The 16,959-nt window shown below is 35.6% G+C and overlaps 1 protein-coding gene across 1 annotated transcript in view; it reads right to left on the reverse strand.

Annotated features, from left to right (window-relative positions):
- LOC116433576 (cytotoxic granule associated RNA binding protein TIA1) overlaps window positions 1-16,959 on the reverse strand; it is a 715,860-nt gene that overhangs the window by 587,193 nt on the left and 111,708 nt on the right. The gene's annotated exons all lie outside the window — the stretch shown is intronic.

A 16,959-nucleotide genomic window follows, 5' to 3' on the forward strand; every position in this document is an offset into this window, starting at 1 on the left:
AAATCTAATACATGCCGATATTCTTAGCGAAAAGCAGCTTACTCGTATGAAAGATTAGTAAATGTAAGCAGACAAGTTAACAGTAAAATCAATATTACAAAAATCAAGCCGGCATGTTAATTCTGTTTCTACAGACTTCAACTCATCGTTAGTCGTGTTTCAAACTGGCAGTTCAGCTAAGTTCCTCTTGCTCCTCACTGGAACTAGCTTTTACTGTGTATTATACAAGGAAGATGTACGAGCTAAATATCGACAGGCAGTGTCCATTGAAAATTATTTCTATATCTACACGAGGAATCTGAGGCAGCGACCGCCGTAATTAATGTTATAATTAATCAACCCTAAATCAATTGAATAAAAAAATACAGCTTTAATTATTATATTTTTATAAAAGAAAAAAATGTAAATAAAGTCAAATATTCATTTCGAATTAGATTGGTCCAGTCAGTGCTTAAGGGTTTATAAAAAGCAACAAGTCTTATCATATATATTATTTTTTTATATTATCATTAATCTGCGGAAATATATACAAATTTCATATCTATTTAGAAATGAATTTGCAAAGACTAGAATCGAAATGAACTTATTTTCGTCAAAGATTTCAATAAATTTTACGATATTATTTCTTTTACCATTGTTCAATCATCTTATAACTTACAAATTGTAAACAGCTATCATACATGTCAAAATAAACTATTCCTGATTCCCCTTTTTGTAATTATTGAAAAGGTAACATAATTATCTAAAAAAACCGATGAAATTGTTTCAGCGATATTCAAACACAGTTGTAAATCAATAGAAATCTCAATAGGTGTACTCTCAGAGTTTCTATAAAAGAATTTCAAAAAGTCAATTTAACCGATATTTTTAGTGTTCCACCATCTAATTATCTCTAAATATCCTCTCTAAATCGCAGGTTGGAATATCTCTCCTGATCACGCGAGAAAGTTTTCTGTTCCTAATTATTTGCATACACGTGTATGGAAGTTACTTTTATGAATGCAGTAGTATGGTCTAATAGAGCAGGGCAATCGCTAATACAACATCAAGGTATAGCGCACCGGTGGACTGATCACATTGCCAGCCGTGAACGGGAAGACGATCAGATAGATCGCATGAACACTGCGGATGTCGTGCCGTGTCCGGTCCTCCTATATATCCATGGACGACTCGGACAGACAACGAACGTTCCAGCGGGACACCATCAACCCTGATTGACAACTTCATGCGTGGAATGGCGCAACCGAGATTATCGGGTCTCCAGACCGGAAACTCGTTCTGCTGACCACCTCGAACCTGAACCGAATTTCGCCTCCCGCGCGCCATGTACGATTTCCGCATACAAAAGGGACATCGAATCGACCTCGGCTGCGTAGACGAGACACTCGATAAGGACATTCCATGGCATATGCAACTGATTACCATACCATAGTTGCCAAGATACTCTTGACGCACGACGAATTGGAAAATTATGTGAAATGCATCTTGCTACGGTATATTCGATTGTAACGCACAGAGTGGTCGTTATTGTAGGTCGAAATAAAGACGATGCATCTGTATATTTAGATATATGTGTGTATTATGTGTTTTGAGTATTAAAAGTAATTGCATGGGAGATGTTATATTTAAGAATTATATACAGATGTGTGTAAAATATTTTGAAGGAATTAAATGTTGATATCTGTTGATTAATGTGTAAGCGAAAATAATTGTAAACAATTCTACTTTGCTTTTACAGTCAAATGTAAAATAATGTCTATTTTTAAAGAACTAAGTAATTTTCAATTTTTGTTGGTGATAACTTGTAGAAAATGGAAGTTGAGAACAGAACATGTTTTGGCATTTAAAATTATTAAAGCAATAACTGAATAATATTGTACTTTTTCAATGACATTTTACGTTGTAATACATACTAAATACAAAGAAGTTAAAAAAAGTCAACTAAATGAAATTATACCAAGCTACAATACATTATCTCATCTACTTAGACACTCAATAATTTTTCTTTCATCGAGTAAACGTATTTCTAATTTTAATGTTAGTTTCCTCAAAGAGGATGTCTATTAAACTTTCATTGAAAAATATACATTACTTACTCTATGCAATTAAACATTTATATTTCAACATACTTCTATACATAGATAATTATTTACCTACAATTATTAAAGAAAGTCTGCACGTATAAAATTATGATTATTATACACCGCTGCAAAACGAGCCACATTACATTAATTGCTCTAATTTCAATTGTTTAACGATTGTAACTGTCTCTTAATGCAGTTACTCTTCATTATTTCAATACAAAATCGGATATCCAGTAGATAATAATGAATCACAAAGCCTTCCAACGTATAGTCTAAACGTTTATAAAACCATTCATTTCGTACTCTCCGCTTAAATCTTCCTATAAACCCGAAACCCGTTTTTTCCATTTATCCGTTCATCCTCGTTAAACAATGTTCGCGGTGTACGCGGAGGATCGTTCAAATTCTCGGAAACAGTAACCATAACACGTTCGTTTCGCTTAAAACTCGCGTTACCCGATACACTGTACCCCGATCACGAGCAACGTGTTTGTCAAATCAGGAACAAAATTGTCGTACCGAGAGACGATGATCCTGCAATGAAATGTATATATACATGGTACCCAAGATTTTTTCGGCGAATTATTGTTAATATCCCTAAAGTCAAAATAAGAAAAAAATTTCATGTAAATATATTATTCGAAACGTCGTTAAAAAATTATAACAATGAAACTATACGCGAAATTAACAGTAACAAGCTTGCGTTATTACGATATACCATTGAATTAGATCAAGAATACATACACAGTAGTTAGAAAATATTAAATTGGCCAAAAAGTGTTGCTGTTTTACTTTTCGATGTAGCTTTTGTATTATAATGCACTAATAAATATTTCCGACGAGTAAACTAAAACAGAAAGCTCTAGAATAAATTACGCGACGCATCGTTCAATGAAGTTTAAGTTAACGTACTAATCAACCTAATATTATACTCATGTATTATACATTATATGTAACACATATATTATTTCACACCTAGAACTCCTTTTCAAAGCGAACAAACCCAAACACTACTCATCCATCTCTATACAATAGCTCACGCAATTACGTTCTTCGCCGCTCATTTCGTGTACAAATCCTCACAACTTTCCAACGCTTCCAATGACATCCAACGTTCATACATTCCTCTCTTCAACCTACAAAACATACTGACAACATTTATAAAAAAAAGAAATCTGGGACACTCTGTATATTGGAAAGCCAGTGGACAGAATGACCGATAGAACGGACAAAAATTTCGTGCCGTATCCGGCGCGCGATGAGGGAGAGCCAGGTAACGCCGGGAACGCAGAGGAACAAGAAGATAAAGCGGCGGAGAAACGCAGGAGACTGTATGTGATAAGGGGGTACCGTTGGGTGCCTAGGGGGTGGTTTAAAAAGGGGGGTAGATAGGCGAAAAGGGGGCACCAATGTCTTGGCTTGCGAGCCTTGAGGTCCTCCCGTCACCCAATCACGTCCTGGGCGAAGCTCGCCATATTTTGCGGGGCGGAGCCCTCTCCTTACTCTCCTCACGCGACCGACTCAGCCTCTGTGTTCTACTATTATTTTAAACCTTTCGCTCTCTTCTTCCCGCTGATCGCGCACCCCCTGCCGCCTTCTCCCACCCTCCCCGCCCCTTCTGGTTCGCCAGTTTCATCCCCTTGTCTTCTTTACCACCTCTGCGCCGACACCCTCCTACGATCTGATTCTCCTCGCTGTGTGCTCCTTTCTCTCTCGTTCGGCTCGCTTTGACTCGCCACCTTCGGACCTCCCTTTCTCTCGTTCTATCTATTCCTCTGTCTCTGTCTCCCTGTTTCTCTCCCTGTTTCTCTAACCGTGTTCTTCCCTTCCTCTCGCTTCTGTACCGTCTACGACCGACGTAGATCTGGTTCTCCTACCAGGCCCACCCGCCTCGAGGCAGAGATGAAAATTTCCAGACTCCTTGCGATCGAAACCGAATTGTTATTTCACGAGGTAGTCGACCCCTTCGCTCCCGCTCGGCCAACTCTCTCTTTCTCCGTTGCCCTTGGACGCGAGTTACACGTCCGAAATCGTTGCAGTAGGTACCTTCGCTCTTACTTCACTTTCAGTTTTTCCTGCTCGTGCTCCGGTCAGAATGTAACATTGAAGGGAGTCGGGAAATTGAGTAGTTTTGGGTATGGGTTTAGTGTTGATCGTTAACGCGGCTTACTTTTTTAACCAGTTAACTGCGTTCGGTGAGTATACACGACATCTTGCAAGTCGAAATGACACTAATTCTTTCGATAATCAATTACTCATTTTTTCAGATAAATATGTAATTCTTCTTCGTTTTACTTTAGTTTTTCGTTAGAATATATTGTAAGTGCGTTTGTCCTGCATTTGACAATCATCGTTTGATTTTATTCCGAGTACAGTAAGAGATTTTCGAAAATAGGTTCCACAGTTAACAGGTCAAATAGATTGCGATTTAGGGATAGTGGATAGAGGAAAATGTTTCTGAATTGTTTGAAAATGTTTCTGAAAGATAAAGAGAAGTTGGAATCTGGAAGTATGTGAAAACGTTATGTAATATGTATAAAGACCAATACGTCTAGTTTATGTAGTGTAAAAGGTTCAGTATTATTCAAACTTTAAATATTATTATATACCAACCCTTCGTGTACTAAGAAGCGATGTATCGCTGCTTCATTCACGTTCGGAAAGTTTCTTTTTGATTTTATTACTAATGAAGCGTCTAACATACTTTTAGTATTGTATAAAAATTGTATGAACTTTAGATAAAAATTGACCGAAATATAATTTTTGTATGTAATCATGCATCTTTGTTTAAAATTGTCTGACATTTCTAGAATATGTATGAAAATTTCTCCTGGTACTAAAAGGGATAGTGAATTTCAAATATTTTAGTATTATTGTATAATTTGAGTTCATGTATAGTAAATGTCCATGCCCTGTACATAAATACACTGTGGTACATCATATGAAGAGATTCACCATTAAAATATTGACTTAAATTAGTTAGTTGCAAATACTGCATATAAATTGTTTTGTAATTTAAAAAATTTTCAAGTAGCATGTGAGAAACATTTCTCACGGGTTATAATATTTTGTACATACGGAACGAAACATGACTGACACTGTCATATAGATCTGAATTTTCTATTAAGTGAAACCCTAATTGTATGCTCGTCAGTTTTTACGACTTATAAGATATAAGATGCTATGCGAAATGGTTTAATATTACGGACCATGAACAAAGGCTCCGTACTCTTGATTTGTAGAGGATAGTACGGCAAGATTAATTTACAAGACAAGGCGAGCGACATTTCCTAGCCATTTATTGCAGTCTGGTACAAAATGAGGTTGAAAACGTCTCATACACGATCAACGACATCGTCTTAATTAAATAACTTCGATTAAGGTTTTTCTCGTTTCATTTATAAATAATTAATATTTACCTATTTAAAATTTACAATTTTAATTATTAAGCTCCACTTTGATATTGCTTTTAATGATATTATTTGATTTATGTAATATATTCCAATTCATCGATGAATATATTAATATACATTAAAAATTATTTTGATTTTCCTATCATCTCTTGAACGAATAAATTAAATAACATATAAATTTCTATATTCTTAAATTTATAATTATTTTAAGACTATAATCATATTACTGTTCGTTGATATAAATAAACAGGTTTAGAAAAACTTATTTAAATAAACGTTTTTTGTTATTCACCTTCTTATGTCTAAACGTCAAAAAATATATTTTCTCGAAAATATAAGCCATTCAATTTTTATTTTCATAATAAAATCTATTAATTTTAAGAATTTCAGTGTGATTACATCCAATTAAATACAAACGGCAAGTATTTTCAGTCGTCTCGCAAACCGCCAAATCTATTTAGAAGCTAGCTAAATATACCTCTTACTCAGATAACACAGTTTGCATTAATAACGCTTAATTCAATACTAGCTCGATTTTTAAAGTTGCTGCAATTGCATTATCTCCGATGTTATATTTTGCCTCGCAAGAGTGACACCCGACCAGTAGCAGAAGCAGAAAATTTTAGATCGGTGAAAGGAGAGCCACGTGAAGAAGAACAAAAAGGAATGACGATGCAGTTACTCTTTTGTGCAAAGCACCGGCACGAACCGTGTTACATATAAACGAATGGAAAAGTGATTTTATGTAACCTGAATGAAAACAGTAAGCTGTTCAAATTATAAGTACAATCTCAGTACCCTGAATTCGCTTCCTTGATGCGGTCGCAAGTTTATTATTCTGCCTTATTACGATGCATAACGAGATTAATTTCTCGGCGCAAATATACCGTGCGACTGTGTCCCCTGGTTGCATATGCCGTACTTATCAGGCCGTTGACTGAAAGGTAGAAAGGCGTTTGCGCGATTTAAAGCATTTTTCGGTTAGAGTACCGCAAATTCGTTCGTCGAGTCGGTTTTAAAATTTGGTTCGGGGGAAGATTCCCATGAATGGCCCGAGTGGTCTTATATAAAGCACTTTGCACACATTTGGCTGCCTGGATTTCCTAAAGAAAAGCGGCGGAAATTCATGAACGTAAAAACTCCGGCGAGTGTTTTACAAAACAGAACGAACGCCTGTGAAATGAGTAAATCGATGGAGGTGCAGGTGCACGGTCTGTTCAGGGGATCGCTTACGGCGAAATTTTTGGCTGTGTGGAAGCCTAACACTTTTTCTGTACGTTTTCGTGGTATATTTAAATTTGTTGAATAAATTCAGTTATTCGTTATTTAATGAATTTAATTATTGTTAGTTACTTATCATTTAATAAAGTTAATTATCGTATAATAATTGTATTATATAATATATTATTGCCTGGTATTTTTTGGGCGAGGTTTTTCGTAATTTCAAGAAATATTTTCTCCATATGGTTTATTAAATCAATCGAATTAATTGTATTGTAGTTCATATCGACTTTAATTGTACGAAGCATCTCTTGCGGAACTGTTTTAAGTATGCTAAGTATTGTTCTGCGTCTTAAATTAAAACAACCCTAAATACAAATTTGAATGATTATCATTACCTTTTATATTGTATAAAAGTATCCTAAGTGTCAACATTGAATTAAGACGACTCCAAACACAAATTTCAATAATTATCACAGGTTAACGTTGTTATAATTGATAGAAGATGTGAAACTGGCAGTAATGAGACTTCATTACGTAAACAGTATTCTAAGTGTCGGTTTTTTTCGAATCGAGACATCCCCAAACATAATTTTTAGAGATTATCAAGTTAATTAGTACTGCTATAAATCGTACAAAATGTGACAACGATAATAATGAATCTTTATGTTCCACAATGCTACTGACAGCATTATAAGAAACACGACAAAGAACACCGGAAAAATGAGTAAATGAACAAAAGTGCAGACACAAATGTATCTCAGATCGACATGGCTACAGCGAAAGAATTATTTCTATTCGACTGGCATAACTGCGAAGCTTACGGTAATTAGTATGACAGGCGTGCCTAGTGATTCTGATGGTAACCCAATTAACGGCGATCTCAGTACAGTAACGCAAATTCAATATGCAACCGTTGTCGCGACACGTTCTTCGAATTCCCGTCATGCTTTCTAACAAAGAGAATTATTGTATCCTCCGAGCTTGCCCGGACATGTACCAATTGCTTAATTCGTTTGCACGTTGCCCTGGAAATTGCGGTTCACCAGACGACGGATGACACAACTGTCAGGACGAATTGAAAATAAATCTCTTTCCCGTAAACTTCAATTGGCAAGCTGGTTTAAAAACTCGTTTCATTTAGAAAGTTGATTTGTGGGAAAGCGTACTGTCGAAAGAATTAGACATTTAATAATAGATGATCGATATTAGTGTGTAAAGTGTAATATTTAATAAAATTACTGTTTGTTGAAAGGAAAAGGTTTTATATTAGCATTTATTGAAATTTGCTTTGATCTATTATACTAAAGATTGATATAGTATGTGCACATGCTAAATAAATTAAACATGAATTTTCATATTTACGATGTACATATAAATAAATGTATATATTTTGCTCATTATGGGATATTAATTATATCCTTATGTTGAATAAATACTGTTAAATTTACAATGAATTATACTTTTTTCAGAAATTATAAAAATATTGTTAGTGCTGTACTTGTTGTACATTGTTTGTGTAACATCAGCATATAGATATAAATTCTTGTTTAACATAATTTTCAAGTTCTTGTAACACACGATTCGTTAGAATATTCTTCATAGACCGCAAATCGTATGCAACAGAAACGCAAGGGTTAAAACAATAGATAAATAGACAAATTAATAAGACAAGATAGAAGATGCATTACAACTAAATATGAGGCAGAACAGCAGGAAAATAAATTAATGGAACGTACGTCGTGTTTTTATACATTTTGAAAAGAGTGAACGCATAAAACGAGTTATAAGCAAGTTATCTATTTGGAAGTGTACTGTTTATGATTAATATATATTTCATGTAGTAATCTGGTGTTTGCGATATGTGCTAGTATTTAAAAGCGTTTTTAATAAATAACAGTTCCCGCGTTTGTTTATGACCAGAAATATATGGCCTGCTATATGTTAGCCTACCCCGTGTGCAGTAAGTATAATAGACGGCCATTTGTTTCTTTTTGCGCCATCTCGACATGCTATGTGACTTGGCTACCTAGAATTTACCATGTTCCACCGAAAAAGTGCACCAATGTATCTTACTGTTTCATACGTTACCCGCTTTGTTACGTTTTATTCTGAGGTCATCATAAGTGAAGGCATCATACCTCGAATATTTACGATTCTAAAGATCAGATGAATAAATGATCATTTAAGCATAATAATTTATGCGTGTAACGTTGTAGTGGAAACAATATTCAAAACTTATTATTTACTTTACCATTTACTATTTATCACACGTTTTTACTTTGGTAAGTTACTATACAATTTAATAGTAACTGGAGCTCTCCTAGATTGTCAAATATGCACTTCATGTTTTCAACCAATTAACCTCTTTACGAAGTTGTATAGAGTTATTTAGAATTAATTGAAGCAAAGCAATAATTACTGCACAACAATATCGAAAAACCTGCTTACTCTGATAAAACATAGATTAAACACTGCCAAATAAGTGACAAAGAAACCAACAGTAATATATTTTCTTATCACTACAATTGAAAATAGTAAAACATTAAATACATGATGAATTTCTTAATAATTCCCAGCCAATGTTCATTAAAACGAGAACAAATCACTAAACCATTCATACTACGTATAACTCATTATTACAATTTCAACGTGACAGACGAGTGCGTCGGATTAAAATCCCATTAATAAAATATATATCAGTTTCCATTAAAGTTGAATAAAATAATCGAATAAATCAATATCTCAAATAAATTACATCGCGTAACCACTTTTAATTCCCCGTTCATCTCGAACCAATACCTTCATCCGTACGACGTTCGTTTAATCACATTATTTACCGATCGTATCAATATTTTATTATAATTCCTACCGTTTCCGGCGGACATCGTTCAGCCCCGAATTTCCGTCACACGTGGCCAATTGCGATCGATGTTGCGCTTCGGCGACTAATTCGTCATTTAGAAAATTACAGAAGGATACGCGCGGACTCCAGCCGGATTACCGCGGGATCGGCGCTTGTTGTAGAAACGAAGGGAAACGAAACCTCCCGTCGTTTATCATGAAACAGTTAATATTTAACCGGCGTAACGTAACGAAGACGAGGTTTACGCGCGCCCGTTAACGAAATGCCGCGGCGCGAGAGCTATCCCCGGGCCTGCGGCTGGCCCCGCCCCCAACTTGTTTCGTTTACGATAATCCTTTATGAAATTAAAAACATTAGGGCCTCGTAAAGATAAAGATATTGTACGCTCTATAACCGGCTTCGTTATAAACGAGCAGGCCAGCGATATAACCTTCGGAATGACGGTGAGACCGACGGAGTTAATATCTACATCACGTATTTCTCTTCCGCACAGTATCTATTCCTTCCTCCCCCCTCCCCCGCCCTAGTGGCTCTCAACTTTCTGACCGCTTATCGTTCTCGTTACAACCATTTCTTCATGCTCTGTAATTGACCGTCTTATGTTTAGCACTGGTTTCATGCATTCGAGCTCGCACCCCCTTCTCGCCCACGCGACTATCATGACAATAAAATCGTGTTCTTTCCCTACCTTTTATAAGCGCGATACTGCCACCATTCCGACAGTGTCGCGCGATTTCATTTATGAAAACATTTTATTACGCTGATTTATTGTGGACAGCGAGTTGCGAGGAGTGACTGTTTGAGCCTTGAGTCCTTTATTCGTATTAGATTGGTCGGAATGGATTGTTTTAGTCTTCAATGTGGCGTTTGCGTTCTAATGTACGCATGTGTGTTGCAGATAATAAGTAACAGTAAGACGTTGAACAGTTGAATAGTTGCAGTGAATTAGAAGATGATAGCCTTTCGAATGAAACACATAATGTATTGTTTGATAAGGATAAATTCAATGAGGTGAAGTTTTTCTTTGAACTGTATTTAGAAATGCAATGAGACCTTTTGGTTTATTTAGTATTTTATATGCGAGTTATATGAAATATATTGTGGATTGCAGGTTTCTAGAAGAATTATACAGAAGTGCGTGTTTATTGTGGTGGGAATTGGTTGACACTTGAAGTTTTGAAGCTTTTGTTTATGTTTTATACGTGATAAATATAAAATATATTGTAATTTGAAGAATTTTGTAAAAATTACATGGAATTAGGTTTTTAGTCAGATAAGAATTGTTTGAGACTTAAAATATCGAATTCTATAATTATAAGTACGTACTTTTTATCAATTAAACGTAAAATATATTTAAATTCGCTTATCAATTGTAGAATATGCTACATTAACAACATTTCTTCACGTACATTCAATTAAATTATATAAACATAATAATTATAACAAAGTTTTACATTAAACTGTATAAAAAGGTATCATGCATGGAATGTGATAATTGAATTTTTTAAAATTACTTTCCGTATTAAAATGTCTTAAATGATAGTTTATCTAAACAGGTAATAAAATTGTATATTCTAGAATATTTGGTGTAATGTCATACATACAACTTGTTGAAATTGGAGTAGAATCATTTTGCTATGGTTTCAGAAGACGTCATTCCTTATGTCTTACCTGAAATAATATTGAATTATTAATTTTCGGTCGTTATTTATAGAACTGTTAATTGCCTAAGAGTAAAATTATTCTGTTGTATTATATAAACTATTTTACGTGAGAATGAATGTGATTTATATTCCGAAACTTAATATTAGTTGAGATGTATTACGAGTACAATTAATTAAAGAACAATTTCAAGTAAAATTGTATTACTTAAGTGATAAATTATCTGTCGAATTAGGTGTATTTTAATGTATAACGATTATAGCAATTTTTATGCATTTACAATCTTCTATTCTTAGAATCATTAAACAAAAGAATTCAATAAAATACCTTAAAAAGTTATACAATATGTTTCATAAATTAATCATTTTTTCAATAGAAGCCAGCAAGTGAATATGGTATCCTACATCTTCCTAATACCACTGTCCCTTCTTGATATCCGTTCACAAATCCGAATATCTCAACGCATTAGTAAATTCCAATTAAACCCAATACTAACCCAAGTACAACTTTACAACTGTGCAGAATGTACACGGCAACCGTAACTAAGACTTAAATCTAAAAAGACTTCGATGCACCTCGTACCTACAGAAAACGAACGAATTCCTATAACATTCATGATCATTACACCAAAATCCCAAGCAAGTGAAAAAAACACTTAATAAGCATTTCCGTTAATCTAATTAAGTAATTAGTCAAGTCTGCGATAAGGAAGAAAACGAGTTAATCAGGATCGTGAAAAAATTCCAGGTACATCGTCTGGAGCATATTCCAGGCCAGTTCAATTTAATCCGGAGGGTAGCGCGTACATTCACGGGGTTATGTGACACTAAACACAGCAACCTTAACAACGTATGCCTAATGTCTTGGAAACGCGGAGGAGCGTACATACTATTATATATGCAGGTTCGAGCGTACGATTCAGCTTCAAATTCCCAGGCAGTTGCTGCGCTCCCGGAGAAGCGTAAATTGCGAACCACACCGGCGCAAGAACTTACGTACAGTGTAATAAGAAAATTTGAGGACGCGCGCAACGCCGCCATTTGTCATTGTCAGCCTGACTTCAAATGGCACGGACCGGCGTGCGAGGGCTGTCGTTCTATTTCTATGCTTTTAACAATATTGTACATCATGCGTCTGTTTATTCTCTTTTCCTGCGGTTCTTTCGTTGCTCGTCTCCCCACCCTAAACACGTTCAGTCACTCGGCTGGCCAGCTCCACGATATGTCTTCATGTTTTCTTACGTAAGAAAGAGCCAGTCACTGACCAACCTAATCGCATCGTGCTAGACATCGGACGTTTCACCCTGAAATTTGTGACCATGATAACAACGAACGATCTATTCTTCGTCGACTAATTAGTGTTGAAGAATCGGGGCAGCTCTAACGATATTACTGGGTTAGTACACGTGGAGGTGCATCAGTAGATGAGTTTAAAGGGGAATCATTTCTTTTTCTTAACTGCTTTATTTAATTAAGGTAGTGTTTGTTGAGTGTACTGGTGTTGGAGTAGATCAGGAGTTTTTGCGAAGCTCTCTGAACATTTTTTATATGAATCGTAATATCACATTTTTACATAATCTAGTATCTATGTAACAAAACTATTGAGGCTTGCTTAATTTTTTGAAACAGGATTAAATTGTAAGCTGAAAATTATTTCGAAATTATATTCTTAGATGTTTCTAATATTTATTATTATCTATTTATTATTAGTTGTAAAACGCAAGAAAAAATACATATGTATAGTATAGACACATAAAAGAAACCGATGACTGAGTAACTTTGAAAACAAAATCTGAAACAGACACATTTCTTGCAGTGTATTCATTAATGCTATACAAATTGCAGAAGAAGTATCATCACAAGTGAAGAATGTATTTAAATATCCTGCCTTAGACGAGAATCTCTTTAATAAATTATGAAGAATTATGTACATAATCACAGCAGTTACTTTTCAATATCTGTTGACAAATATTGAAGAGATATTGAATTGTCTTCCGATTAAGTTATTTGCTTCTTCCTTCGGTAGATTATTGACTTTCTTTCAAGCACATTCTTAAATTAATTGGACGCTCCACTGAAATCAAACAAACGGAAAGGAGTGATTTCTAATATCCATGTAAACACGATGTCTGAAGTGCCAAGGAAGGGAAGGTATGATAGATCGAAGGCGTCAGGGCGAAGAAACGGGTATTTAAAGGAGCATCCTCGCCCCCGTTACTTTCATCGAGTTAATCGGCACTCGAGGAACCTTTAACTTATCTTCATCCCTTTTCAATAGATTATGAATAACCTTTTCATTCGCCTACTACCAGTTTATTTGCATCGATTGATTGGCTTCTCTTCTTCGACATTCAATATTTGCTCTTTTTTCCGATGATACTTGCATCTTTCAACTTTGCAGTTCTTACTTTCAAAGGAACTTTGAAGCTACTCAAATACATCTCCAAAACCACAGTGATTCAACTAAACTATCACTTTATATGAAACTACTTAATCTCTTTACACATGTATCTCCACTTCTCTCCACAAAAGAAACATAAGATTCAGCCGAGAGTTACAGAAACAAATTACAAGATCCACTTCAAACTGAAACATTTACAAAACAAAACAATCGAAAATATTAGCAAATATTTCCAAAAGGAGAATTCAAAATGTACAGAAACAATTTCTACATCCATACGATTTTTTATCCACCCAAGAAACCGTCAGCGATAAACCAATTCCCACCACATCAGCCGCGAAATAAATAACAAGCGAACCGGGTTACGCGGCGCGCATTAAAATTCCCAGACAGACCGGAAAAACCGTAACCAATGAATCCATAATTTTCGAAAATTATAAAAGTCCCCCATAGGAGTTTTCTCCGGCTGCAAGTTTTATGAACGACGGAGGAATAGAGCCCACCGTGAGCATCATCTCGGGAGTTTCCTTCGTGTACGTGCGCACCAACGCGACGGCCGACCGTCCTTGTATCGGTGGCATGCATATGTATGCGTGTAAAGAGAGCGAAAGGAGACGAAGGCCGTGCGGCTGTGGGCTTCCGCCGAGTATAGCGGGGTGAGCAGATACAGCCCACGAGAGGGGGACAGCGTGGAGAGCACAGGATAATAGGGATGAGTGGGCCAAGGGGTATGAATCAAGCTGTGCAAACATTGAACTTCGAGATACGGTATCGCCACACGAAAGCTACACACCACGAGCAAAGAGGAGGACGTACCTCGAAGTACACCTTAGCGATTACAATTCTCGACCCTGGGCCGTAGCTCCTCTCCTATACAGAATGGCGCGTCCCCTCTACCGTTCTGGCCGCTCGTAACTCTTGGTCCTCCCGCGGCGGAATATGTATGTGCCAAATATTGGCAGTCCTAGGTGAGGCTGTATACGCGCGCGTGTGTGTATGTTTGCATGGGATAGCGACAAGGACAGAGAGAGGGAGAGGGAGAAAGTAAAAATTTTCAATGAACTTTGGAAACCACCAACAATCGAGTATTTTGTTGGATGGTCCCACCGGGACGAACGGTCTGGTGTAAGATGATAGAATTTTAAATACGCTTGACAACTTCCGGTAATTCGTTTGAGTTCGATGTTTGTCTTTCCGCTTCCACTGCGTTTGTTTGAGGATTGTCGGAGTACGTGTTTCTATCGCAAACGAAAGTTCGGTTATTCAAATTGGTCGGGAAGTATGTTGCCCGGACGAGAGGAGCTTTTGAATGCGATTCCGTGATACGCCGGAAACGCTGTGTATTGCTTTTTCGTTACACCCCTTTTGGGATATATTCGAAGGGAATATTTTCTTGGTATCTTTGAAGAGGCGGAATAGAAATGTTTTCTATTTGAGGATTGTAATACTGCGATAGTTGCTTGTGGCGTGCTTGTGCTTTGCGGTTATTTGGAACACGGTCTTTGATGACCAAATGGCTGTTTAATGTATTCGCTGTTTATTAGTAGAAAATTATCCGGAACAGTTTGTTAGGTATATGAATGTTTTTTAAATATGAGAGTAACGTAATGTTTAACCCCTTGCCCTATAATATATTTCTCAACTATGATCGATACAATAACTTTGCCATTAGTAATTCATTGAAAAAAAGATAAGTTTGAGGCATGTTGTACGTCTATGTTTGCTCTAAACTATAATTATTGATAACAGTAGAATAACATTTAATTTTGAATTTAAAAGGATTCAGTAATATTTATAATTGTTAAATTTTCTTTAAAGTCACCACTACGAGTCTGACACGTTGTTATAAGACAAGGGGTTAAGACAATTTGAATTGATTACTTTCGAAATAATAACCACGTGTTAAAACCAAAAGTTTATAAAAACAAATTCTTTGTGGAAATATGATTTTTTGAAAACAAGTTGTAATATTAAGATGTTTTGAAAAATTCAAATGGTTCTACAGAACAGTAATCTTTTCCTTGGTTAATTTAAATGACTGCCCACAGTTATGCCGAATAAAAATCATAGTTGTGTTAATAAAAGCAAAATAAGTAGCTTGAATGTTACTTCAGGATTTTGGCTCGTTACAGTGTAACTTCTTATTCAAACCACGATGTACCAGAACTTTTTTCGTTCAGGAAAGCACTCTGAACACGGTGGAGAGGTTTGTCGAATTCCCTGCGGAATACCGGATGTACAGGATTTCAGCGAACTGGTGGTAGAATCCGAAAAAATGGCGAACACACGAAAAAACAGGTCGAAAATGTAGAGTAACATTTTTTCGTATGAAGCGCCACTCCCGAATGAATCGATGATGAAAATGTACTCGGTGTACATGTGTGGCGCTGACTGTAAGTAGTAACGGTAAATAATGAACAGACGTGTTGGCCAAGCCGTTTTCAATGGCACGCGTACATGGTCGATATTTAGATCCAATTTTATCGAACTTGCAGCTACCTATGATAAAACTTTATTCTCTATTCTCTATTCATTTTTTCCCTTAAATTCGCTATTCTTTTTTATCAGAAACAGTGATTTGCAAATACATAGTTTACACAGTATCCATTATGTACTACAGATCTATTCCATTGTTTTGTGAGCACTTAAATGCTGTGTTCACAAAGATGCCATTATTGATTGCAAACTGATGTACAATTTATTCCATTTCAACGGATATGTTCATACTTTCCCATGTTGTATAGTTTTATAAAACTGAAAAAGAATTGCAGCATGACGTTGTGTTTACACTTTCTTTTTAGTTTGTGTGTCGTGATTCATTCACAACAGATTTCAGTGTGATTCATATTAAAGTCTTGCTTAAAACGAAAATCAATTTAAATATTGCACAATAAGATGACATAAATCAGAGAAATTTAGGCTGTTTCAGTGGTTTTCGGTGTAAATGTCCGAAGTGATAAAGTTGAGTTTGAAGAAATATTTATAGACATTGCATATCACTCTGAGATATTAAATGTACTCCAAATCAGTGACGCAGTTGATCTTTAGCAAACTTGAATATTATGAATATTTATCATGATACATAACTTTAAAACAGATTTGTTAAAAGATGAATAAAAAGACAGTACATGTAAAAAAATGAAATCGACATTCGAATCTCTTTTACAACTCCAAATACAAAAAAGGTATATATATTAGACTTTGTCCCCTATGAAACTATTTCTAAGTAACATAGTTTTAATACAATATCATTATTTATTATACAGTTTTAAATGTCTCAACCCGCATATTTTATCGTGACTTTAAAAAAACT

This window comes from Nomia melanderi, chromosome 2, assembly GCF_051020985.1.
Source record: "Nomia melanderi isolate GNS246 chromosome 2, iyNomMela1, whole genome shotgun sequence".
Classification (NCBI taxonomy): domain Eukaryota; kingdom Metazoa; phylum Arthropoda; class Insecta; order Hymenoptera; family Halictidae; genus Nomia; species Nomia melanderi.